General features: G+C 40.8%; 1 long non-coding RNA gene across 3 annotated transcripts in view; it reads left to right on the top strand.

Moving 5' to 3' along the window:
- LOC309378247 overlaps positions 1-27,128 on the top strand; it is a 338,029-nt gene that overhangs the window by 306,537 nt on the left and 4,364 nt on the right. Inside the window, exons 2-3 of one of the 3 annotated variants that reach the window (XR_014171940.1) lie at positions 25,899-25,931; positions 26,176-26,345. This is a non-coding gene — a long non-coding RNA (uncharacterized lncRNA). Of the gene's footprint in view, positions 1-25,764; positions 25,958-26,175; positions 26,346-27,128 lie in introns of those variants that run through there. The other 2 variants (XR_014171941.1, XR_014171942.1) reach the window with 2 other exon arrangements.

Genomic DNA, 27,128 nt, shown 5'->3' on the forward strand with positions numbered 1-27,128 from the left:
CCTTCCTTTATGTATCCTTCAAAGATGGTGAGATGGTGTATCCTTCAAAGATGGTGGCAGGACTTCACTTCGACGAAGATGGCAAAATATATCTTGTTTATGAGAGGTTGCTTAAAACCTCTATTTGGAGTGCCCGCTCTCTCTTCCCTCCCCCCATATGCAGGGTTTCTGTGAGAGATTGCTTTGCCGTGAATATTCATTCTTCTGAAGCAAACTACTCTGGATGCATGAAAAAGTAGCTCATTCAGCAAAGTACATTCAGTGTGAATAATGAAGAAAAGAACAAGTTTTTCTCTTTTTTTAAGGTAGCTATGAATTTGGGGATAAGAAAATAACTGAAAATGCATTCTGTACTGAATGTTCTTTGTGGTTTTGATGCTTTTTAAAACAAGGTTATGCTGCCTTGAAATAATGCTTGTGAAACTATAGAGATAAAGGCCATCTGCATGGTTGTTACAGTATATTTTTTATGTGCAGAAGTAAGAACAGGAGGCTGTTGAACTGCTTATTGTCCTTGACTGATAAGAAAGTACATAAAGGATTCTTGAGCCACCTGGTAAGAAAATCAATCTATGAGGTATGGGATAGATATAAAAGTTTATTGGAGCAGAGAACACCATGCTGGCTCTCACCATTGGAAGCCATTTTGGTTAAAAATTCAAACATGAGAGGGGAGTGGGCCACCTATAAAGATTTGTTAATAGAACCAGAAGACCAATTAAAATTGGGGGGGGGTGAAGATATAAGCGATGTCTTTAAAGTAGATTTAAAAAAAAAGTTTTGATACATAGAGGTCAAAGTTTGAAATAGATCTGTTGGAAAACAATGTAAAAGGAGCAGTCATCAAAACAGAGCAGTGAAACTTCTATTGGACAGTGACAGAGAGAAGCTCATATTGATACTTACAATACACATATTTCAGACGGCATTCCAAGCTAAGGGAAAGGGAGTGGAATCCCATTTTACCACTGGCTTTGTGTGAGACATCCAGAAACCAGATATTGTAAAAATCTTCAATACAAAAAAACCAAAAAAACCAGACAGCTTGTACAAACACGAAGAATAGCATACAGTCATGTTGACCCAGCTGTAATCTCCCAGTCTTAAAATGTCTGAGAAACAGCTAGATATTTTTTTCTGAGTGAGTAGTGATGGATCCCATAGGTTATTCAGAGCAAAACTGCAAAAATACAAAGGAAGGTGCATGTAGAGGGTTCATTCCAAAGGTGGTTTCCTACACAACCATAACACACTATCAGGAGCACATGAAGTATTATGGGATGAAAGCAAGTACTTATCCCCTTGCCATTACATTTTGGACGCTGGATTTAACTCTCTTTTGAGGCCCACACCTTTAGATGGCCATGTGTGTTGTGTCAGTTCTAAAGCACACAGTTCTAAAACACGCTGTGGTACAGCTCCAAGGGCCTTCTGGCATTTCCCTCACTGAGAGAAGTGAGGATACAGGAAACCAGGAAGAGGGCCTTCTCAGTAGTGGTGCCCGCCCTGTGGAATGCCCTCCCATCAGATGTCAAAGAAATAAACAACTATCTGACTTTCTTCTAAGACATCTAAAGGCAACCCCAGATGGGTGGGGTATAAATAATAAATTATTATTATATAGTTAACGTGCCTCTTCTCACTCCAGCTATCATCAAATGCTCTACAAGTGCTCCTGTATTTCTAATCTGTTGTCAGAGCAAACAAACACTTTGCCAACCCTGATTATTATTATTATTTAAGAAAGAAATGCTCTGAGCATGGACAACTTTGCATTTAAATTCACTTAAGTCATAACACCATAATGAGCAGAATACAAATGAGCATGCCGGGCTGGCCACTCTCTGACTATAACATGTTTTTGAGATGGAGAATAAAAGGAAGGGGAAGGCGTATAGATGCTCTCATGATACCTAGATCTATGGTCCCAGATAATGGTGCGGCCATGGCCAGTTGTGCTGTTGTGGGACCTCTTTGCAAGTGCCTCCATCATCCCAACCAATCTAGTTGGCCACTGGTTTTCCTGGACACATCTGGAATACTGCAGTCAGCAGCAGTGTCTGACTGGAAATCAGGCAAATGTCTGGGAGAATCCAGACGTATGGCAGCCCATGGTGGCAAAGCATGTTCTCCCTAACAGAGAGCACGTGTTGTGCTGGGGGCTAGCAGGCCACCCCACTGTTACAGGGCAGTTACGTTTGAATGGCCACAGGCAGTGATTGGGTATTTTGAGTCTCTGGGGAGAATTTGTTGTTGCCAATTTGGAGGAGGGGTCAAAGGTTTTAAATACTGGGCACGCAGCTTTGGGCGTTCTCTTGGGCTGTGTGCACCGGATCATGAATTGGGGGGGTCTTTCTTTGACCTTGCTATGCCTGTCATGGGGTCGCCTGCTTTTGGGGCAGGGGCCTGGTAGGAATTTTGTCCATTTGGTTGACTGGCTGGTGCCATTTGGTTTTTGCCTACTGCGTGGCAAATCGTCACAACTTGTAAGGTTGGCTGTTAGGCATTGGTTAAAATTGGTTGGTGGAGGGGTAAGTGCCTAACCCTCCAATGGTGCTGCTGCAAGAGAATTCCGTTCAAGGAATCCAGAAATCCCGGGAGCATGTGGGTGAGAAGTGAGGGACTGGTGCCCAGCTTCATTTCTCCCCAATATTGTTTTCCGTGACTGGCTTCCGCTGGAATCCGGAAGTCAGTTCTGTCCCTGGGGCAAGGACAAATAGTCGTAACTAATGCCTAAGCAACCACTCACTTGTGTGTATTTAAATAAAGTTGTGGCCAAAAACATGCCAAAAACCTTAAACAAAATTGATGTGTGAAGTGTGAGTTTATTTGGGGTGGCTTAGGGACCTCGACACCCAATGCCATTTCCCCATAAAAGTAGCTCAAAAATTGTCCAGATTTTCACTGCTTGAAATATGGCAATCCTAGCCACCGCAAGAATGGAGAGTTACACTAGATGGGCCTTTGACATAATCCAGCCAGTTCTGATTATGTCACTGGAGGACCCTGGCTGCTTGACCCTGAACATCATCCTAACTGGTCCCTGTAGTTTAGAGACAGCTGCACACAGCTGCTAAAAAAAACCCTTAATGCCTGAACTGTTATATATATAGTAAGAAGGTGCAGGAATGTAGAAGAAGTCTTAGATGAGCTCAGACTGAGTGGGTGAGCTAGATCGGGGAAAGTGCCAGACTGGGATTGTGCCACTTCTAGATGCACAACCTGATACAGCTTCCAACTGGTGATCAGTGGGGGGGGGGGGAGTCAGGCAGACCCTGCTTCTCTTAGTTGTGCTATAGCAGCCCAGCTACCCACAGACCTGCATTTTGCAGCAGATGGGGAAGCAGGAAAATAGCCAGACAGCTGGATCAATACAGCAGGAAAAGACATACCTGCCAAATACCTCTCTTCAGCTGAGATGCCTTCCACAACTGGCTGGATTCTTTATGTGTATTCATCTATAAGAACATTTATATCCTGCCCTTTTGGTTCCAAAGCCAGAACCTCCCAGGGCATCTATTAGCATAAGCAAAAAATGCAATCTAAAACAATTAACAAATTAGGAATCTTCTTATCATTTGGGAGAAGACAAATACAAAGTACCTTTGAAGTAATAAAAACAGTCCTGGCCTAGGGAGGTCAGAATGAATGTCTAAACATCTGTGTACCTGACCTGTCATGAAAAATTAATTTGCACAACTTTAGAACTTATTTACATGTTACTTGCTTCCAGGAAATAAAATAATTTGTAAAAAACATGGAAATGATTGCTATGTTTGCACTATATCGAAGTGGTTTTTTCATCATGTGTAAATTCAAAAATAAGGCAGAAATTAACAGCCTGGGAAACATTGGAAAAACAGGATAAACTGTGGTGTAAATCCAGCCTGAGAAGGCCTCCTCTCTCTCATTCTCTCCCCACATTGTGCAAGGATATGTTTTGTTTTGTTTTGCAAAGAGTGTACCTTCTGGAAAGCAGAGTAAATAGTGAGGGATAAATACAGTACATCTTACAGTGGAGCCCTGGGGCACAGCAGGAAGAGCACAGGAAGAAATAATTCAAAGTGAGGTAAGAAAGCAAAGCAGTAGAGTTAGAATAATGCAACATAGCAGCTATAGGAATGAAAGAAAAGTGAGTGGATTGGATGGGGCTGAATCTGTAGGAGATGGTATTGTTGTCCCCAGAACTGTTCAAACAGATACACAAATATTAAACTGTTGCCCTAAGCAGTACATGATCTACTGCCTGCACCAAATAACTTGCATCATTGTGGGATGCAGGAAGATAAATTTCAGAATATGCTTTCAAGGGAAGGGAAGAACAATAGGTGAAGAGCCCCGTGTCTGTCAGGTTTATGATGGCAAGGGATTTCCGACACACGCCCCATCAGAACTGAGGTTTATTCCACAGAATGCAGGGAAGAATATGCTCCAAACATAGTCAGATGCAGCAAATCTGAATATGTCAAATAGGATTTGCCCCTTCAACCCTATTTGATCCCACCAGCTAAAGTGGGACTTACTATGTCAAAACCAAGATGCTGCAGCCTATATTTAACTTGGTTGGATCCCACACTCTCTGAGCCGCAAATTGCAACGATGTGCAGTTGTGCGGTTTGTTGGTTTCCTTGTTTTTTAATGATCCCTTGCATAATGAGCCCCAGTTGTGTTCTAGGCACTGTGCAGAACATAAAGGAGGGTTGCATTCCCTTTCTTTGGGTTTGTGATCTGCATTAGCTGATGACGACAATGGGAATGGAAAAAATCAGGGATTTAATGCATTGGAGGAGCATTTAAGTTGGAGGACAACTCAGACAGACAGGAAATCTGGGCAAGGCAAAGTAAAGTGAAAGGTAAGAAAATATTCTGCTGAAGTGTGTCTTCTTGGAGAGACTCTCATTATGAGAAAGGCAAAGAATGTTTCAAACTAAGAGTGTGAGGGTTTTTTTCCAGGCATGAGAAACAAGAGGAAGAGAAGGAGGCAAGTAAATTTGTGCAAACTAAGTGGACCTATCAGAATGAAAGACATAGGAGGAGACAGGAAAGCTACAAACTCGAGAAAGACTAGAACAGATGAGGGGAACCTGCAGCTACCTAGATGTTGCTTCCATTATCCCTAACCTTTGGCAATGCTGGATGAAGCTGAAGAGAGTTGGCATCTAACATTTCATATCCAGAGCCACAAGTTCCCCATTCTAGTCCAGTTCCGGCCTAGAATCTCTGATGATGAATCAAAAAATCTTGTAAATGTGTAAGAAGAGCTGATCATAGCAATGACATGGAAAAAGGAGATTAGCAGAATGTTTTAAAACTATGGGAGCAGAAAGGTACAGAAGGAGGGAGGGCTTTGAGGAGTTCCTTGTAATCAAAGTATGAATGGAGGTTTTAGCAATAGGTAAAGAAAATAAATGGTAATTCTTAAAGATGCTGAATATGTAGCAAAACTGCAGTTTTTCTGGACTGGGGAAAAGGGAAAGGACTGCAAACTACAGTGCAAATAGGTAATAATGGAATAAAACTATTACCAAAGATTAAAATTAATTGCAAAAATAAAAAATAGTCTTCATTCTCATTGAGCAAACCATGCTCAGTTAGATCTTAACAATACAAGTAGATAAAGCATAGTTAGGAAAGGTCAGTAAACAGAAAATAGCAATGATGGAAAGAAGAAACAAAGAAGGCCCAAGGACTTGGTCAAATGTATTTCTCTTTTATGAGAGGGAACTAAATTTTACTCCCAATGCCTGCCCTCCCTGTCCTCTCTTACTACCCACCCCAACGTCTCTGAACAATATCTCTTATATCAGATTGAATATTATGTTAATCTGATTCTCGCACAGGAAAACTGCTATACTACTCTGTTCTAATCACAAACAGGTTTACAATTTTAAAGTCTTGTCAACCATAGTTCCCAATTGCCATGGAAAATTCTAAGGTAAAGATAAAAAGGTAAAGGACCCCTGGATGGTTAAGTCCAGTCAAAGGTGACTACGGGGTTGTGGCACTCATCTCACTTTCAGGCTGAGGGAGCTGGCATTTGTTCACAGATGGCATTCCAGGTCATGTGGCCAGCATGACTAAACCACTTGTGGTGCAAGCGGACACCGTGACAGAAACCAGAGCACATGGAAATGCCATTTACCTTCCCACCGCAGTAGTACCTATTTGTCTACTTGTACTGCCATGCTTTCGAACACACGTATCAGAACATTAGACAACTTTATTATTTCTCTCTTGAAGAGAAGGCTAACTCCAACCAGTAAAAAAACTAAACCCAGTGCCACCTAGTAATGAATGACCACCCATCAGATGCCCGCCTTGCCTCCACTGGCAGCAGAGAAAAGGCACCCTGGCAAAATTTCACCAGATGCTGCTGGCACTTCACAGGCATTGCCACCACTGCCTATGCTTCATGGGCACAGCTACCGCAACTGGTGCACAACGCAGGTAAGAGAGGCAGGGTAGGGGTAGCAGCAAGTTCCCATTTCACCTCACGTGGCAAAACAGGAAAATAGAATCATAGAACTGTAGAGTTGGAAGGGATCCTGGGGGGGGGGGGATGTCACATATTCCAACCCCCATGAAATGCTGGGATTTCAATTAAAGCACCCCCCTGCAGATAATATGGTTAAAGGACTCAGAGGGAATTTGAGTGCTATATGAAGTTAGGAGAGCAAGCATAAATTTCATAGCCTGCTCCTGATTACTAAACTGTGATTAATATTTAGATGGTGTTACATATATGCTAGTACCAGGTGCCTAAAGCAGATTATCACAGTAAATTATTGCACGTAAAGCTGTTGTTGAGCAGGATAGATTTACCGCTTATGATTCATATGAGATGCTGTTGTTTTGCAATGTGCTTTATGCAGCATCACAGTTGTGCAAGTATGTAGAACAAATACCAGTCATTTTTTTTATGTAAAGCCTGGATTTAGCAGCAGAATCCAAGTCACTGAACCAAGCCACAGGGACCTGGTTATGATTTTATAATGGTGATTTACAGGCCCCCAACTTCATTATTTCACAGCTAAAAACTTCCAACTACTGGAAAATTTTGGCCAGGGAGAAAATGTAGCATTTGCAAAGGCAGAAAGTGGAAAGAGTCAAGCTTGTGGAGGCCAAACCAGATCTGAAACATGGATCTTATAATTGATCTTAAACACGGATCTTATGGAAACATTTTTCCTTCTTTTAATACCACATGGTGAAAACTTAGTGCTTCTATTATTCATCCATATTTGAAAATAGAATTACTATATCAGCTCATGCCAGACACGAAGGATTTTAAAGCTAGGACTTCAGACTTCGCCAATTTCACAGTCACTGCTCAGTGAGAGCCCATAAGGCAAAGTTAATGTTCTTATGTTGACGTGACAAAGCATAGAATCTTATGTTGTAGTCACAATGAATTCAGATTTCTGCCCTCCTTGTCTTTGAGGTTTCCGAGTCTATTTACTATTCATATAAGGAGACAGGGCAGTGACATAAAAGAATGGAAATCTGATTTGTTGATGTGAGTTCTGAGACTTGGTTTTTGGAGCATGCAAGACCTACAATGCCAACCGCCTTTCTATATGAACCCTAAGAAGAATAGAATTGTAAAATCATATATAGAGTTGGGTGTGATTCCAAGGGCCATCTAGTCCAACCCCCTGTAATGTGGAAATCCCAACACCCATGACAGATGGCCATCCAACCTCTGCTTTAAAACTTCCAATAATGGAGATTGCAGAACCTCCTGAGGGAGTCTGTTCCACTGTTGAACAGCTCTTACTGTCAGAAAATCCTTCCTGACGTTTAGTCGGAATCTCCTTTCTTGTAACTTGAAGCCATTGGTTTGGGTCCTACCCTCCAGAGGAGAAGAAAACAAGCTTGCTCCATCTTTCATGTGACAGCCCTTCAGATATCGGAAGATGGCTCATCCTGAAATTCCCAAGGGGGAATAGGAGAGAAAATATTGTTTCTTAGTTGTGATGAAACCCGTACAGTGGCACCTCGGGTTACATACGCTTCAGGTTACAGATTCCGCTGACCCAGAAATAGTACCTCGGGTTAAGAACTTTGCTTCAGGATGAGAACAGAAGTCCCACGGAAGCGGTATGGCGACAGCGGGAGGCCTCATTAGCTAAAGTGGTGCTTCAGGTTAAGAACAGTTTCAGGTTAAGAACAGACCTCCGGAACGAATTAAGTACAAATCAAACACAATGTGTGTGTGTTAAAATCCACATAAAAATGGGACAGCACATATCTATGAATGAGCACCTGCCTTTCTCCATGATTATTTTCATTGTCCTTAGATCTACGACTTTGGATTTGTTCCACGTACCTTCCATTCTTGAAGCATAATTTGTCAACATGCTATTCTGATTGTTAGTATTTGTGCATGCGTGCACACACAGACACACACACACAATTAGCCTCTCTGAAAAAGTCTGCCAAGCATTGTTTTCATATGCTTTCCACCAGATGAATAAGATCTATTTATTTAACAAGAATTTTTGCTTCTTTTATTATGAGTTTATTATTTGTATTTTTTCCCTTACTGCTGCAGATTTTAAAATAATTTTAATTTGTTTATTTAAAAGGATGTTTTAAGATGATTGCTCAATGGAATTGTTCTTTATCACGTTCATCTCTTAGGACAAGTCATCAAATATTTCACATGGATAGTAATGTGGTTAATAGAGTCATGCAATTATTACAACAAGAAATAAGAATGTATTCCTAGACCACTTCTACCCCCAGTGTTATGGTTGTGTGTGTGTTAGGATTGCACATAGTCTCCTCTATGCTGGCCTCCATCAGTGGAAAGGAATTTCATGGTTTCTTCTACTATGGAGGCCCTTGCTTCACGGAAGCAAGTGAAAAGCTATTACTGGCATTTCTGCTGCTGGCAGTAAAAGTTGGAAAGCCCTAAAATAAGCAACTTTGTGGCAGGGGGCCAGCAGCTTTGGAGCCACAGGTTTCAAAACCTTGTGGATTCGATGAGGCACACAAAGCTTAGTGTCTAAGCCACACCATTGGGGAGCTGGCATAGGAACAAAGACGGAGGGTATATGCAACATAGCGCAAAGGTGCAATGATTTCTCCCTGTGCAATGGAATGTTCTGTTGCCCCTCTGGAGCAAATTTGTTTGCATGCAAAGGTTGGGTGAGAGGGGAAATCCCACTGCACTAGTGCTAATCTGTGTACTAACAAAGCTATTTATTTGCATACCACTTGAACCAGCTCCCTACCGGAAGCCAGCAGAGCCTGAGATGCAACAGTGCATCTGCCTCGCTGCTCCAGTCCACTGCTTCCCAATCCCAGTTAAGATTTTTCTGCCAAAATTAAAAACCAGCCACAATCCAGTTGTTCAGCTAATCAACCTGAATTTGACCTATTTTTCAGTGAGGAATTCAGAGAATCAATGGAATCCAACTTAAATTTAAACCTGGTAGCAAATGTTTTGTTGCATAATGACAACATTGTCCTCTAAGACATCAAGGAGACTCCTGTAGAGATTCTTTAGCAGATGAGATTTTGTCTGCCTGAATGCCTTTAGCATTCAGAAAGTAAGATGCATGTTTTATAAATAGTGTTTCGCTATTGATCATGATGAGCAATAAATTCACCCACTGAAAAATTCACGGTTAACTTGGTTTTTTTCCATGCAAGATTAACTCACTTGTGAATAGCTCTTTGGATCAAAATACACACATTCATGTTATTCTTCTTTCTACGGTCCCCCAAATAATGCATTCACCAATGCTTTCCCCCAATATGCAATCCATCTCTGGCCCCCTATGCAATAATAGTGTGTTTATTTTATCCTGTTTGTTGTAGACAAGTAAAAAAAAAAGTCCTAAAGTTGAAAGCTAGAAAACATGCACTTTTACACTAATTCCTTTTCCACCCTGATACTAAATACATTGGGAACAATCCAACAATAGTTAATTGCACTGTGTGAAGTACAAGCTTAGGTGTATATAGTCATGAATACATTTCATTGTGTTCAACATAGCTTATTGCGTGGACAGGCGGAGTCCCCAGATCCCGAGCGGTCCCCCCCCCGTCATGTGGAATAACGACTCAAGACAACGTGCTATGGGATTAAATTGGCCACAACTTTATTAAATTTCAAATGTGGGTAGACCTTGGCTCAGGCATTGGGCGTTCTCCCTCCCCAGTCCCCAGCCGGGGACCTAGGGAGCATCAGGGTTATCCAGTGTGTGTGTGTGTGTGTGGGATGGGCCGGATCTGGAGAACATATGTTCAAGCAGAGATAGCCGCCCCTGTTACGCCACTGCCACAGGGGAGAGCAATGATGACCTTTCGGCGTATGGTCAAAGCCTCCCTTCAGACCTCCAGGTATCCCACCTGAGGGAAGGCAAAGCCAAGCCTATGCTGATGGAGCCGCTCCAGATCCAGGGGCTGCGCACGTCCACACAAAGGGCGCCCCCCGTTTTAAGCAGGGAGTGGAGTGGTCATTCCCAAAGCAAGTGCACACAGGATCCTTCAATCTAAGTTGCTGCAATAAGTCCCACCAAAAGCAAGGAAAATCTGTAAATAAAACAAAAACTGAAATGGATAGGCCAGTGATAGGCCCTTGTAGAGAGATCTCTGAGTTGTGGTACTGATAGGTTTTAAAAAAAAAAAAAAGAACAAAAGAAACAGTGTGGTCCAGAGAAGATATTTTGGACATTGATCAGGTACAGGATGTTGGGGAGTGTTGGGGAGGTCTTCGGTAAATGTTCTAATGGTAGTTCCACATCTATAAAATGGAATTACCACAATTCATTTCATAGGCCTGTTTGAAATAAGAACTCAAGCCAATGTAAGTTTCTTTTTTTAAAAAAATATTTTTATTCAATTTCCAATACAAAATTTAGACATACATTTTCAATATTATCACAGATACATATTTTTTACTTCCTTCAGCTCATCCGCGAATCTTCCGTTTTCTAATCATCTATCTGTAATTCTAAATTTAACACTGCCTTTTGTTTTAAATGAACCTATTCCTTGTTCCCTTTTTTTACAGTGTTTCTAATATTATTTCTTCACAAAGCTTCCTGTAAACCCACAAACATTATTTGCGTATCACATATGCTTTTCATATAGTCCACAAATTTACTCCAGTCCTTGGTAAACTTCCTGTTAATTTATCTAATTCTGCGTAGTCCATTAATTTCATTCTCCATTCTTCTATTGATGGTAATTCTTCCTGCTTCCATTTTTGGGCCAGTAATATTCTTGTTGCTGTTACTGCATATAAAAATAATTTATGGTCCTTTCTATTTATTTCATTTCCAACCATTCCTAACAAAAAAAGCTTCTGGTTTTTTAACAAATGTATATTTCAACATTTTTTTTAATTCATTATATATCAATTCCCAGAAGACTCTCACCTTTTTACACTCCCACCGCATATGATAAAATGTTCCTTCTTTTTCTTTACATTTCCAACACTTATTACATATTTTATACATTTTTGCTAATTTTACTGGAGTAATATACCATCTATAGACCATCTTCATCATATTTTCTTTTAATGCAGTACAGGCTGTGAATTTTATCCTTTCATTCCACAATTTAATCCACTCATCTAATTGTATATTATACCCAAAATCTCTGGCCCAATGGATCATAACCGATTTTACCTCTTCGTTTTTCGTATACCATTCTAGTAGCAATTTATACATTTTAGACAAGTTTTTAAATTCATTACTCAATATCTCACTTTGAAACTTTGATTCTTTTTCGGGAAAACCTCTCTCCTTTATCTCCATTTTAAACATTTCGTTAATCTGATGCAACCAATCATTTACATATTCTTTAACTTCCTCATATGGCTTTAACTTCCATTTTCCTTCTACTTTAATAATCATATCCCCATATGTTATCCACCCCCCTCTCATATTGATTTTTTTCACACTCATCACTTCTAATGGAGATAACCAATGTGGTATTTTTTATTCTAATAGGCTTTTATACCTATCCCAGACTTCCAAAAGAGATCTTCGAATAATGTGGTTTTCAAAACCTTTATGTACTTTTTTCTTATCATACCATAGATAAGCGTGCCAACCGAATCTATTATCAAATCCTTCCAAATCCAACAGTTCCTTATTCTCTAATTTCATCCACTCCTTCAACCAACAGAGGCAAGATGCTTCATAGTATAATTTCAGGTCCGGCAGGGCGAAGCCTCCTCTTTCTTTCGCATCAGTTAACAATTTAAATTGTATTCTTGGCTTCTTACCCTGCCATATATACCTTGAAATTGTTTTTTGCCGTTCCTTAAATATCATTGCCCCCTTGATTACCGGGATTGTCTGAAATAAGAATAACATTTTCGGCAAAACACTCATCTTTATCGTCGAAATTCTTCCCCAAAAAGATAATTTCATCCTTCCCCACACCTCTAGATCTCTTTTAATTCCATTCCACATTGGTATATCATTATTTTGAAACAAATCAATATTTTGGGGGGGTTTCCACATTGGTATATAATTATTTTGAAAAGCCAATGTAAGTTTCAATAGTGGGAGTGGTCCTTACTCACAAGTCAATAGTCAATAGTAGCAAAAACTAATCCTTTCAAAAGTATGCATTCTGACAAGAATTACAAACTCAAATAAAAATTACAAATTCTAACAGAGATTACAAATTCTAACTCATAAAGATATGTTTAACACAATAATTCATTACAAATATTTTCTCTTTTTCACTCAACAATAATGTTGATCCTTACAATTTATCAGCTTGCAGATGGAGACTCAGTCAATTATGGATTAGAAGCCAGGACAGGGCCCTGTTTCGATGTATTCACCTTCATCAGCTAATTTTTAAAGGGTTGCGTAAGTTTGAAGACTTTCTGTTATTTGGTTTTTTCTACGTTTCTCAGGGATAACAACTACGTGTGGGTAGATCAACGTGTATCTTGAGCTGTTCTGTGCGCCATGTTAACAGTGGCAAACATTTTTTCTCACACACTCTCCACTTTTAAAGAAGATTTCATTTGTGTAGCAGTGTGCTAGGTGCCAGAACAGAAGAAAAGAGACCTTCTTCTGGTGCTGCTGCCACCATCAGCATCTAAGTAAGTGGCTGGATGGGTTTTTGGGAAGGAAGAATATGTTTTGAGTTCTGCAGATAGGAAAGAGGCTTGTACAAGGATTAAGGACAAGGAAGAAGGTTCTTGATGGATCACTGGTGGGAATGGGAAAGCGATTTGATCCTGCTGGGCTAACCAGAACCAGATCCACAACTGCTTGTAATTGGACATAAACCAAAGCAAGCTATTCACCAGGTTCTGGGAAGGGAAATCATCCAGTTTTCTAAGGCTAGTTATGAATCCAACTCAGGAGATCTACCCTGTCATCAGGCACTGCAATGTAATGATAACAACAACAGTTCCCTTGAGTATGTCTAGAATTCCTCACCCTCATTTCTCCCTCCTTCAGCCTATCCTATGAGCTTGGGATTAGGAAATGAGATCCCAGGTCACACAGCCCTTGCATTTATTTTAGAAATTGACCACTTTGGGGAATTAATAAAAGCTGTAGTGACTTGTCCTTCTCATCCTCCATACTTTACTGAATCAACCCAGAAAGAATATTTGCATCTTATGTACTAGCAGATTGCTCATTTCTCTAGAGAGAGAAATGTAAGTTTTCTATTTCAGATGCTACAGGGGAGAGAGAAAAGGGTTTGAGGATCCCTGTCTCCTACAGTGTATGAGAAAGAGCACTCACGTTTCATATTATGAAAATACCCCCCTAAAATGATGCTGGAATTCAATTACTTACATATTTACAAAGCACAAACTAAAGTTTTTGTGTATCATTAAACGTATACGGTGATTATTCACATTGCACCAAACTGACTCCGTTAAGCATTTTCACAAGGCCTTCAGTTTGTGGTTTTCTCAATTCTCATAAATATTTAAAAGATACAGTTAATACATTAACTTCCCAGCAAGTGTAGTATTGACAGCACCATCTTGAAAAGAGGGAAAATATATATTGGAAAAACCAAATGATTGGTATTGCTCCTGCAACAGGCAACATGATCTCATTTTTAAAAATATTCCATTAGTGTTGCCAGGCATATCTTGCTACATATTTACGGGTAGGGTGCTTTGACAGTTACATTTCTTTCGAGTGAAAATGGGCAATTTGCAAGGTAGAATGTAGAACATAAGAAAAGAAACAAAACTACATTGTTACAGTACACTACTTTCAACCTTCGCTTTCTGTCATTTCTTCTTAATAGAGCTGAACTATGGGAGGGATCTTTCAGAATAATATGGTTTGCACTTCAGAGTCTTCAGTTATGAGACCACTAGCAGCCCCTGCTTGCTACCCAAATAAGTGTAGGACTCTGGTAAACAGAAGGAATTCAGGCCTCAACAACTGCTTAACAGTTAAACCCCACCCAACCCTCCCACTATATATAAGGGTCTGGTGACTTCTGTTTCAGTGTATCTGAAGAAGTGTGCATGTACACAAAAGCTTATACCAAGAACAAACTTAGCTGGTCTCTAAGGTGCTACTGGGCAATTTTATTATACACACACACACATACACACACACTGCTTTAATATAAGGGTTGTTCTCATTACTTACTCCTTCCTTGATGCTTCCTGGGCACATTTCTCTTTCCTGCATTTTCATCTCAGGTGCTACTGTTTCCATGGTCAGCTTTCAAGGTGCATACAATGTTCCATGGTTGCTTGGGTCTGGAGCAAGTTTGCTGCACATAGGTTCCATTGAAATCAATGTGAAAAGTCACCATAACTAACTTAAGACAAGGGATGGAGGAAATTTTGCTTGGCATGTGTTTTTAAGCAAAGCAATCTAATTTGCACCTCCTAGGCCAGGGGTACCAAGATGTGGCTCTCCAGATGTTCCTGGACTGCAACTCCCATCAGACCAAGCCAGGGATGATGGCAGCTGTAGTCCAGCAACATCTGGAGAACAGGCTGTTCTTATGTTCTTGTGTTATCTTATTTCAGCAGTACATTCCATAACACCCATGCCACCATTGAAAAAGTCTGCCTCCACATCACCACAAACCAATAATTATTAGGCTTTGGCAAAACCATTTACCCCAGAGTAATACAATGTATTATACACAATTCAAATAACAGGCAGCTAACAGAACCCGCACCCAGCATGCAAGGCTAGGACTGGCCTCAGTATTCACTTAGGCCACAGTAGCTGCCTAAGAAAGGTAGTGTCAGGCTTCAGGGAACCCGATTCCCCCCTCCCTCACGGCAGGTTGCCAGTAATGGGAAGACAAGATGTTCTTACCAAGGTATTTTATTCAATATTCACAGAGAAGGATGTAGAATGCTACCTCTTGGATAATGGTGTTGCTCCGAGTAATCTCCTCCCCCCCCCTTTCCCTCTCAGTTATCAGCAGCAGCTCCATTCACAGACAGACAGACACACACACACACACACACACACACACACACACACACCTTTACAGTGACTGTGTAAGGCCTTTTGCCTATTCGCTTTCTGTTCTACCACTCTCACTGCTTGCTGGGTCCTAGAAGAAGTGTGCTCGGCCCGGGGGTAACCCATGAAACGTGGTCCAAGACCAGTCCAGAATCCAAAGGTTCCTCTGGGAGTCAGTCGAACAGGGCCAAGGCAGGACACGAGGCAGGTAACAAGGTGAGAACAGGTACAGGATCTCAGGCAGGATCTAGCATACAGCAATGTTGCTTCCACAACCTGGGGCAGGGTCTGGCAGCCTTTTATCTTTGTCAGGGTAGCGGCCGGTCCTGATCCCCCAGTGACTCACCTCCCTATTTTGCCTGAAGGTGAGCCCTCCTCCTGCAAGTACTCAGGTCTCTCCTCCTCTCAGACCTTAGTCTCTGCAGCTCGGGAGACGTTGGTGGGTTACTAGACCCAGGGGCCACCTCAGCCTCCCCTGACCAAACTGGTAGTGGAGCAGCTGTAAGTGATGGCCCAACTGAAGGCAACAAGGTAACCCCCGCATCTGGAGCCAGGGCAGGCTCAGGCCCCTGACTCAGCCCAGCTGGCATTTGTTGCAGAGGAACCTATGCAGACTGGGACTCTTTGGGATCGGGCCCCAGACTTTGTTCAGATGATGCCTAAGGCAAAGGATCCAGTGCAGACTGAGTCTCCTCTGCTTCTGAGTCCAAGCCCGAGTCCCAAGCCATCACAAGAAGGAGGGTCTGGAATGCTTTCTAATGATAACATGTCAGCCAGCTGCTCCAGCTCTTCTGTACCCCCCCTTCCATTATCTCAGAGCTTTTTCCTCTCTTCTGTCTCAGAGTCATGACCTTCTGCAAACCACTGTTGTAAATCAATACTGTCTCCCTCTTCCCTGGGAATTGCAGGGGGGGGTGTCTCCACCATTTCTCAGTCCAGTCCCTGATATCTAGGGGCTAGCCCATGCCCTTTTTTTTACAAATTTTAAGCTAACACACACACACACATATAACATCATGAGAAATTATTTGAAGACAGAGCTAAATTCAATGTGACATAGAATAAAGAACTCCTGTGGGCTTGTTTTGTTTACTAATGAGCAACCCCACATTCCTATTTTGAAGGACAGGCAAGTTCTTCAAATCCTTTCTTCATGTGCCATTTCCTCAGTGTATCAACTACCCCCAAACTGCTAGAAGCTCCATGGACAGAAAGAGAGAGTAATGAGTGTGGCAATAAGCTTTGCTGGTAGTTCACTTTAGAAGAGGCAGGGGGCTTGGCTGCCCCTCTCAACTCCCACCTCAAAGCAGCCCCGAGGGGAAAGCAAATAAATAACAAATGGTACCAACTCCAAAATAAAATAACGCAAGCAAATATATTTAGAAGGCAGGAGGGAGCTGAAAATATACCAAGAAAGATAACAGTATGCAGAAGGGGCAATGACTCAATAAAATGTGTTAATTTGTTTCAAAACCCTTTTTCTCCAGAATGTATAGTAATCATGTTTGAATCAACACATCTATGCACCACAACTCTGTTCAGAGATGCCAATTTTTTCACATCATCTAATTTTCCCATATGTTAAGCTTTAGTGATCTTCTGTTTTGTTTTGATAATTAAGTGATTCTTTAGAATCAGTCAGTCAACAAAATAATTACATTTCATCCTGCTTTCCCTTCAAGGAGCTCAGGATACCATACATCGTACTGACACCTTAATTTTATTCGCACATGTGAGGTAGGTTAGGAGAAAAGTGAGTGAGTGATCCAAAGTCACCCAGTGGCCTTGAACCCAGAACCCAGAAACAGGGGCTTGAACCCAGACACTTTTGTGTGTTTTTCTGGCTCTGTGACCATTATACTACATGGAGGAATACTTTATTGAAAAAAACAGTTGTGGGACCAAAACAGCATGAGATCTCCCTTCAAAACATGCTAAAATTTGCGGAAGAAAGAGCCCTTTGACTCCAGAAGAACTGAAAGACATCAGATCCAGAAATAAAGTCCACATTATGTTCTTCTAACCACATTAAATTATGCTTGGCATGCATAGCCAACCTCCACAATGCCTAAGGTCAGCAGTCTGTCTGTCTTCACACACCTGAGCAGCATCTAATGAAGGCTGCAATCCTATATACACACTGGGAGAATTGCCCTTGACCTCGGTGGGGCTTTTGAATACACAAGTAAAGGATGGCATATTAAAAAATGGATTTACACCATGTGATGAGCAATCCAGTGAACCAGAATAAGTCAAATGCATTTCCGCATTTTGCAACAGAACCAAATCCAATGTTTCATTTGCAAAGTTCCCATCAGCATCAGCCAGCATGGCCAGGGATTATGGGAGTTGTAGTCTAAACCACCTGAAAGGCACAAGGTTGGGGCAGCTGCTTCAATCCACGCAACTAAAAACACACCCCATGTGACATTATTACCTTCATACATTACCAGAAACAGTATAGGTTATATCTTTTGTATGGCAGTTCTCTCTCTTAAGAGACCAGGAAGCGACTTCTGCCATGACAAAGAGCATGTCCTATTTGAAAAGCATTGGTTGTATTATGAAAATGGAATACCAATAAAGAATATTATTTTCTTTGGCATCTCTTAAGGCTCATTACTATGAATTGCTGTTTTCTTAGGTTCTGACATTGATGCCATTATTTCTTGCCCTATAACAGCAGCACCCACCTGTGAGTAGCGGAATATTCTTTTCAATGTGATCTTTGCTGTTGACTCCAGGACAACGGACAGCAATTACAAAAGCTTTCTTGGGCTGCAATCTCAAGCTTTTTGTTTACAAAACACAAACTTGCAGAATTGCATTTTTGTGCATTGATCGATATATATTGCCTGTATGCAATCAAGATCCCATTTAGCTAATTCAGCTTCATCTGCAAAAACATCCGCATGGAGCAGAGAGTCTCATTCAGATATAGATTTCTTGGGGTGGGGATAGAGACAATTTGCAGGCCTAAACTTTATTCCTTTTACAACTACTATTAAGCTCAAAGAGGATCAAATAAATAGATGATTATCAATGAACAGAGAATGCTATTCATTCAAACAAGCTGCAATTTTCGCTTAGTGAACACCCAGCATTATGGATCTGCCATTCATTTTTTATTATTTTTATTTGTAAATCCTACTGCAAGTATAAAGGGGCTGTGAGATGCAAAAGAGACATGGGAGTAATAATCCTTTCCTGAGAGCTCCTTTGAAATGCAGCCCCCACGTTCCCTAATGGTAAATCTTTCCAGTGGATTTGTCACAAGAAGACAGTATGAGCACAAAAACATCCTGGCTACACTGCAAGGTCTCTTTGAAATGCATTATAAGCCTCTTGTATAACAGCTGCTTCTATATTAATATGTCTTTGTGTACTACATATGGAAAAAACTATCCATTTTCTCTTTGATAGCAGTGAAGGTTATAAAAGCTTTTCTTCTATAACCTATTTTTTACGTTGGGGTGATAACCCCTCTTACACACATTTAAAGTAGTAAAAATAATGCCATGCCACTGTTTCAATTAGTATGTTGACATGAAGAGAGTTAGAAACTAAAACCAAAAGCTCTATTTTAATTTTTGTGGTTGAACCCAAAGCCATTCCCAAGGATTGTAACATGAACCAAGTCACAAAATCATCAAGCACATGCTTCAAAAAACTCAGAATGGCTAACAAGCACCTTCAGAACAATTCAACAGTGTTCTGCATGATGTTAGATCTTAAAGAGTCAGGACTTCTCCAAACGTTTTATGCAACTTGGGGTTTTTTAAATGTTAGCCTTAATTAACGCAGAGAATCTCCACATGATCAGACTGGTACACAGGCCAAGAAGCTGAAAAATGTTACAGCCTCAACTTGGAGCACTGCTGAAGTTTCTGAATCTTATATGAAGGCTGTAGCATTTGAATATATATATCATTGAACCCAGGGTAGTTATTGTGGTGCCCTCCATAAGTCCTAACCAACATGATGAATGATAGGAGCCATAGTTAGACAACATCTGGATGGCACAACATTAGCTACCCCTAGTTTAGCCTCATATCACTCCTGTGAGGTGTGACCATCACCAAACAAAAACAAACAAACAAATGGGACAAAGGGGGCTTCAGGTTTGCATACATTTTTCATATGCCAGTTTAACTATATCGATGTACATTTGGAAATAAGTAAAATAGAAGTACAGAACATCTAACCACAGTGGGCAAGACCCAATGTGCGGTTGCTGTGTCTGCCATCCATGTTGCTAACTGCTAATGGGAAACTTTGAAGACCTGCTCTCCATTCCTGTGGTTCTTCAATCTCTAAACCAAATTTGAACTTTAAAACAAGTTGAGGACTGTCCCCAGTAAAGAAGGACACATGGCTATGCAAATCCTGTGAGACAGGTTAAGCTAAGAAATAGTTACTTTTCTAGAGTCACAAAGGAAGCTGAATGGTTTGGGTTTTTCCAAACTGACACTCTAGCCACTATATTGTGGTTCGAGGACCCGACCCCCGCAAAGTGAAATGAAGACACAAGGACACGTGATATAAGGTTAATGGGCTAGGAAAGGCCACAACTTTATTGATTACAGCAGTGAAAAGGTATTGGCTTAGGCATTGGATCGCAAAACAGGTGGGTTTATTCACCAGTAGGTGGAGCCTGTTGATGCTAATCCAAATATAGGCTCACCCCTGCTGTCACCGAGGGTCGTGCCATGGCCTCCCGCCAAGCAGGCATCGGACAGAATACATGACCGCCAGATTCCTTTAATGGAATACCCCTAAAAATTGAAGGCATAGGCGATGGCCACACCTAGCACTTCGACACACCACAACACATTATTCCAATGCCTAACCTACCCACCAATACCACAAAAGTTGTGACGATTGCTACGAGGTAGGCGAAAAAACCAAAAAGCCTAATGCCAAATGGAAAAACTCCTACCAGCCCCCCCCCCGGCCAACCAGGGCGACCAACCTAAGGTCCATAGCAAGGCCAATGACCTAAGCCCTGACTCAAAGGGAGTGGAGGGTGGGTGACTCGCAATGGGACGACAACGAGGAATGAGGCCAGGAAGAGGCTGGCGCTGCAGCAAAAGGTTGCTGAGCACGCCCCCTCCGTGGCACCTGGTTGGATGGCCACCGGCGGGGGCGTGAGCGCCAGCCACGTGAGCTGGAGGCAGGGGGCAAACGCCCCCTGCTAGGGCGGTGCTCGGGCTCCCGCCCACAACCACTCCCCTCTCTTTCAGGGAGGAGAGTCTTTACACCAGAAAAAACCACAGTTTTATGCAGTAGAGCTTGTGTAGGATGCTCACTTTACCCAAATAATTTTACATAAGTTTCAAATTATATATAGTATCCATGCAGGGGGATGTTGTGATGTGATGCTAGCCAAACCTCATACTGGCACAGTTTCCCTGTGTGAATAAGCCTTCTAACTATTTGCCCCCTTTCTTCAAAGCAAAAATAACAAAGAGTCACATGGCACTGAAGAGAATGTTATGAATATCCTTTTAAGGGCCAAGCCCAGAAAACCAGGCTCAGCGTGAGCAGACTATGGGAGACAACTGGGCATAAGAGAGGTCTATGTGAGTGGTCAGCCTTGTGAAATCTCATCAGAAGCCTTAACAATCTTGAGCCCAGTGACCAGAAACAGTTCTTAGCTAACTTGCACTTGTTAATTCTCCAAGTCAGCAGGAATCAACTTTACATCCATTGGCAAGGAACACCATGGAGAAGGTTTTTTTTTCTGACAAGTCTGCTTCCTTAGTGCCTACCATTCTCACCTCAATACACTCATCACCTTTTATTTTATTATTTTATTTTATTTTAATTATTTGTATACCACCCTTCATCCATACAAGCCAACAATGCTGATCTCAATACAGTGGTACCTCGGGTTAAGAACTTAATTTGTTCCAGAGGTCCGTTCTTAACCTGAAACTGTTCTTAACCTGAAGCACCACTTTAGCTAATGGAGCCTTCTGCTGCCGCCACACCACCGGAGCACAATTTCTGTTCTCATCCTGAAGCAAAGTTCTTAACCCGAGGTAATATTTCTGGGTTAGCGGAGTCTGTAACCTGAAGCATATGTAACCTGAAGCACATGTAACCCGAGGTACCACTGTATGCAGGCAGAAATAGTTCTTCATATCTATTAGACAAAGTATAGTGTACAGTATATACTACTATTCCCATGTATTCATTTTTTCTGCTTCTTAAAGAGAAAATTCTAGTGTCAGTGCAGGTGGAAAAAAAACCTCAGCAAGAGACTATGGATAGTCACAGATTCCATATATACATTAAGGTAAAATATTCACACCACAATAAGTGTACTGTACAAAGTAAAGGATATGGCACAGGAGCACAGGAGCAAGGTGGACTATGATGCAAGAGCTGAAACAGAGATGATTCTTGTGATTTCAAAGAAATAGCTCTGAGAATTGCCTTTTCATATTTGTTTTCCCTCCATGATTAAATAAATTCAGATAAGATGTAGTGAAATCAACTATTTGATTTCATGTACGGTACTAGCATTAAACTCAAGTGGAGCATATTTTTCATTGACATTGAAGTGGCTGTTTAAGATCATGTACACACTTGAATTTGTTCCAGTGCAAACTTACTTGGAGGAGACCTGGTTGTCAACTTCATAATGAATGTTTGGCGTGCTGTGAATAATAGGCTACTTGCCAGTCTTCACTGCCACACACTAATAATAACACTATGTTGTACATAGGGCTGAAGCCAATATTTTCTTCCTTTCTGCTTATCCATTGAATAATTGAGGGTTCATTTTCATTATTGAAGTTGGATCTTTGACTTTGCTAAACTTGATTACTATAGTGCTATTGATACTTTTAAACCTGGAAATTATTATGCTGAAACCTTTTTTCAGAGTGATGTTAACTAGTACATTCAGAATGAAGATTCGGTTAAAATTCTGTAATCCACTCAATAATGGCCAAGTCATTATAGTGACCAAGGCACAGACACCCGACTGCTGCTCAGGGATTTGTTACATCATAAAGAGAAAAACAACAACAACACTGGGCAGAATCTTCTGTGCTTACACTCACTTTACTACAAAGCACACAATGGCACAAATGTATTATTAAGGATGTGACCTTCCCAGTAGAGGGTCATTAGAAAGAGTAATTCAGCACAAGTTCTTATTGTATTTCTGTCATCTCATATATACCGATGTGCTGGAGTGCCACAGTGGCTATTAAGGGCAGTCTGTATTGATTATTTTAGGATATATCTGTACATGAGAATATTTAAAAGGAAATCTGAAGTACTAGCTCTACTAGCCTAACTCAAAGATGATAGCAAACTACTTGAGGACACTAGAAATGCTACTAAAATTCTCCTCAGTCAAATTTGTCCCCAGTTTTGGGTTTTCCAATTTACATCTCATTTGGTGGTGGAATCAGTGCATTTGGTATCTTTCATTGTTCTATGTCTTCTTTCAAAATATATCAAATTGAGCAAGTGTGAAATTGTACAATTGTATCTCCAGTTTAATATAGTTTTCAGCTTTTTTCAGCTCATCTGGGTATTCCTCCCCTCTACATTACCAATGTGCACCTGTGGGTTGATAAAACATGGGGAGTGAAGGGATCAAACCTGAGGAGATCACCCATATTATTGCACCATTATTCTTATTGTGTGGGTACCAGTGTCCTAGACCATACCTGTGCATTGGTAAAACATCAAACCAAACAAATCTTAATGTAATAATACAGTGGTACCTCGGGTTACAGACGCTTCAGGTTACAGACTCAGCTAACCCAGAAATAGTACCTTGGGTTAAGAACTTCGCTTCAGGATGAGAACAGAAATCGTGTGGTGGCGGCGCGGCAGCAGCAGGATGCCCCATTAGCTAAAGTGGTGCTTCAGGTTAAGAACAGTTTCAGGTTAAGAATGGACCTCCACAACGAATTAAGTTCTTAACCCGAGGTACCATTCATGCTTGTTTTGTGGGGTTTTGGCAGTATTTTATCAATACGCAGATTTGTAACTTTAATGTAGCGCGGGCAAGGTTTGATTAAACTGAAGAAACTGAAAGCTCTAGCAAATTGCATAATGAAATTAATTTTATAAATTGTCATGGTTAAAGCAGAATTTGGGAGAAGTGTGATGCAAGGCAAGCAAATCAGCTGAGCATAAAGGAAGGGAGTGTTGAAAATTCATTCCTACTTAACAACATTCATTAATATCATTTTCAGACATTCGTAGAGTGACTCAGAGTGACTTCACAGGCAAATTTTGCCGCTATTTTGATATATTTTTTTTACTATGCTTGTTGCTACCCACCCACACAAAGGAAAATGTGTGAAATGCAAGAACAACATTTTTTAACATCATGCTTGCAGATCCTGCACTCAAACAAGGCGAAGACCAAAGCTTAGGATACTGCTAGCCATGGGAAATGGAGTAATTATGTGAATTAGCCTTTATGCATTTGCTTGATTCCTTTGATGGCCCCCGTACGATGTCTCAAAGTGCCATTTTCCCTTTAGAAGCGGATTTCTGCTCTCTTCTTACCAGAAGTGCTGAGAGTGAGACAATGGGAGAAAAAAGGAGAGCTGCCTGAGCTCGTCTTAGCAACATAAAAGTAATATACAGTGCCTCTTTTCTGACTTCATCAGCAAACTATCAAGCACTCCTCTCAGAGCTGTGCTCACATCATCTGAAGATGCTGCTGCAGTTAAAAAAAAAAAGTATCAGAAGATTGAATAAATGGAAGTTGTTAAATAAAAACAAGCCGGACTGGGTTTTGTTCCATTTAAATGACAGGAAAACAAATCAATGCTGCCAAATGGAAGAAGATAAAATCAATAGGGGGGGAATGCATTTTCAAGACATTAAAAACCTTAAGAGTAAAAACAAAGTTTAAAATCTCTAAACAATTACCTGGATGCATCCTATTAAATCAAAGTTCAGGGCACTTATGGCTGGTAAGACATAAGGTATTGCCAGGCATCCAAACTAAAATGGCACTCTTGTGTTACAGTTTTCGAGTATAATGGATCTAAAACCTGAATTTTGCAAAGCATCATCTATGATTTACAGAAACAATCTTTTTGGCTATGTTCCTCTTTAGAATTAAACACAGAGCTCTCTGTTCATCAAAAGTCTTTCATCACCACTTTGAGAAAGAAGGGGAAAATGTTAGTGACCTATTTTTCAGCAGAAGTTCTTGCTTGGTGCTTCTTGAAAGGAGTAAGATTGCTATTGAATAAAAATTGTGTTTCTTTATTGATTTGGAGATTAACGATTGGGAAGTCCAATTCCTGGTCCGCCAGCTAATGAAAGCTAAAGTAAAATAAAGTTGATTAAGAAGAAGAAAGAACTGCACAGAATGGGAGCCTGTGGTCCTCCAGATGTTATTGGGCTACAACTCCCCTCATCCCTGATCACTGGGTATATTGGTTGGGGCTGATGGGAGTTGGAGTCCAACACCATCTGAAGGACCACAGGTCCTGCCCCCTGCAGCATTTCAAGACAGTACTTGGATTTTCAGTGGCAGCCTTACCTATCTCATTCCTCCCACCCACACCCTCAAGTTAAAAGTACTCCCTGTTCAGTGTGAGTGTGTGCATGTTGAGGAGCAGTTTGGGAGAGCATGCTCTAATCCAAAGTCTATATGTTTAGTGGAGGAGATAGGTAGAGCTGTAAATATGTACAAATATATATGTGCAACATTACAGATGTGGGTATGTGGGTTATGTCCATTTCATTAGGGACTGCATTAAAAGAAAGCCTTTGCCATGCATCAAACAGTGTCAGCCTTCCAATGAAATTGACTTCTACTCATACAATAGGACAAAATTGGTTCCAGAGGGATCCCTGATAATAAACTGGGGAATATGGTGGCAGAAGTGGGAAAGAGAGGAAGCAGAAATCTTGCGGCATGAATGGAAGTCCATTCACACAACATTGTTTATCTCCCATGGGGCTTTAAGCATATATTCAGCTAAACGGGTATATATTTTTGGACTGTGATCATGATGCCATTTCTGCCACACACACCCTGCCACACATTCTCTGTATGTGTAAAGATCACTATAATTATATGTTTCCATGCCCCACCAATGACTGCCAATCACGTAGAGCAGTGGTGGGGATTGGGACATGCAGAGCGATGAAATCAGATACTGGCCAAGTTTTACTGCAACACAAACACACATAGGCAGCTTGATGCTCATCATTATCATCATCACTACTATGACTTCATCAACGCGCATCATACAAGAGGACAAGTCCCTACCTTGAAAGGGTTATAATCCATAATTTGACAGAGGAAGGGAAGATGAGTGGGGTAAATGGGGAGGGCTGCAATTATATCAGTTGTACTTAGGTAGGCCCAGTATCAATAAGTTACGGGCAAATTTAGAGTTTGAGTTTAGGCTGAGATTGCTTTAGTCCTCTAACCATACTAACCAGAAGTATGACAAGCAACAGCTCTCCAGCTACTAGGTGGTTCAGTTTCTCTCCTATTCCAGGTCAGAATACCAATTTGCATGTTAGGGTTTGGGATGGATAGATCTGCCTATTTCTGGTCTGTGTCAATTTTGTGTATATTACTAAATCCACTCCATCCCATTTCCACATTAATCTGCATAAAAGAAAAAGATAATTCATATCCATCTACGGTTTAAAATGTATTTTTAAACTCCATCTAATGTAGTTCACACTAGCAATAATTGCAACAATTATCCAGTTCCCCTTCCGTCTAGGATTATCTTTTTAAGGAAAGAATGAAATGAGGGCCAAGGAGGAGGTTGAGAAAGATGGAGAAACTTAAAGAGAAAGGCAGAAGGAGAAAAGAAGAAATAAAGAAGGACCAAAACCAAATATATTTGGGTCCCACATTGCATTTGGAGTTTGAAGGTAAATTCCAAATATGAGAAAGTTGAAGACTCTTATATATTATATTGTAAGTTGCATTGTATATTGTCAGTGTATCCCAATGCCTGCACCATTGCCAATCTACTGAAATAATGGAGTTTGGAAAATAAAACTTTAATGGAGGTTGGGGGAGAGATCACATTAGATATCCAAAATTCCTGTAAAGGAGAATTGCAATTATATGAAGCAAAAATTTCCAACTATTTAAATTCACTGTCTGGTTGTAGGTAGACTATGTTGACTTGATTGGCTTTCCCTTTGCAAACCATACAGAACCCAAATCTGGTAAGCATTTTGAGGTGTGCAACATTAGTGTTATTATTCATGAAGTGTCTAGTGAGCTAATGTTTGGATTTAAACCAGTTGCTAATAGTAAATCAGTTGCTTTTCGGTAAGCCCTCAAAGTATAATTTAAAATGTAACATGCTAGTTGGGGGTAAGAAAGAAAAGGCTTTTAAAAGTGTGCTTCTGTGGCTTTTATAAATAATTTAATCTTTTAAGAAGAGCACTAGTAGTCTCGCCTCCTCAACCACTGGCCACTGGCCTCCATCACATTAGTTTTGTTGCAGAATGGTAACATAGAATAAACTACTTTTAAATGGCTTTTTAAATGATGTGGTTAAGGAATACAGCAGCATTATCCAATGGCTATTTTAAAATGTCTCCTCCCTTCTCCCAACCATTGAAACAATCTGATTCCCTTTTGTAATTTTGCTCGTTCAGTTGCATAGCTGAGTGGAAATTAAGTTGGGAGAGTCTGAAACA

Source organism: Podarcis melisellensis, assembly GCF_964234715.1.
Source record: "Podarcis melisellensis genome assembly, chromosome: 9".
In the NCBI taxonomy this organism is placed as follows: Eukaryota; Metazoa; Chordata; class Lepidosauria; order Squamata; family Lacertidae; genus Podarcis; species Podarcis melisellensis.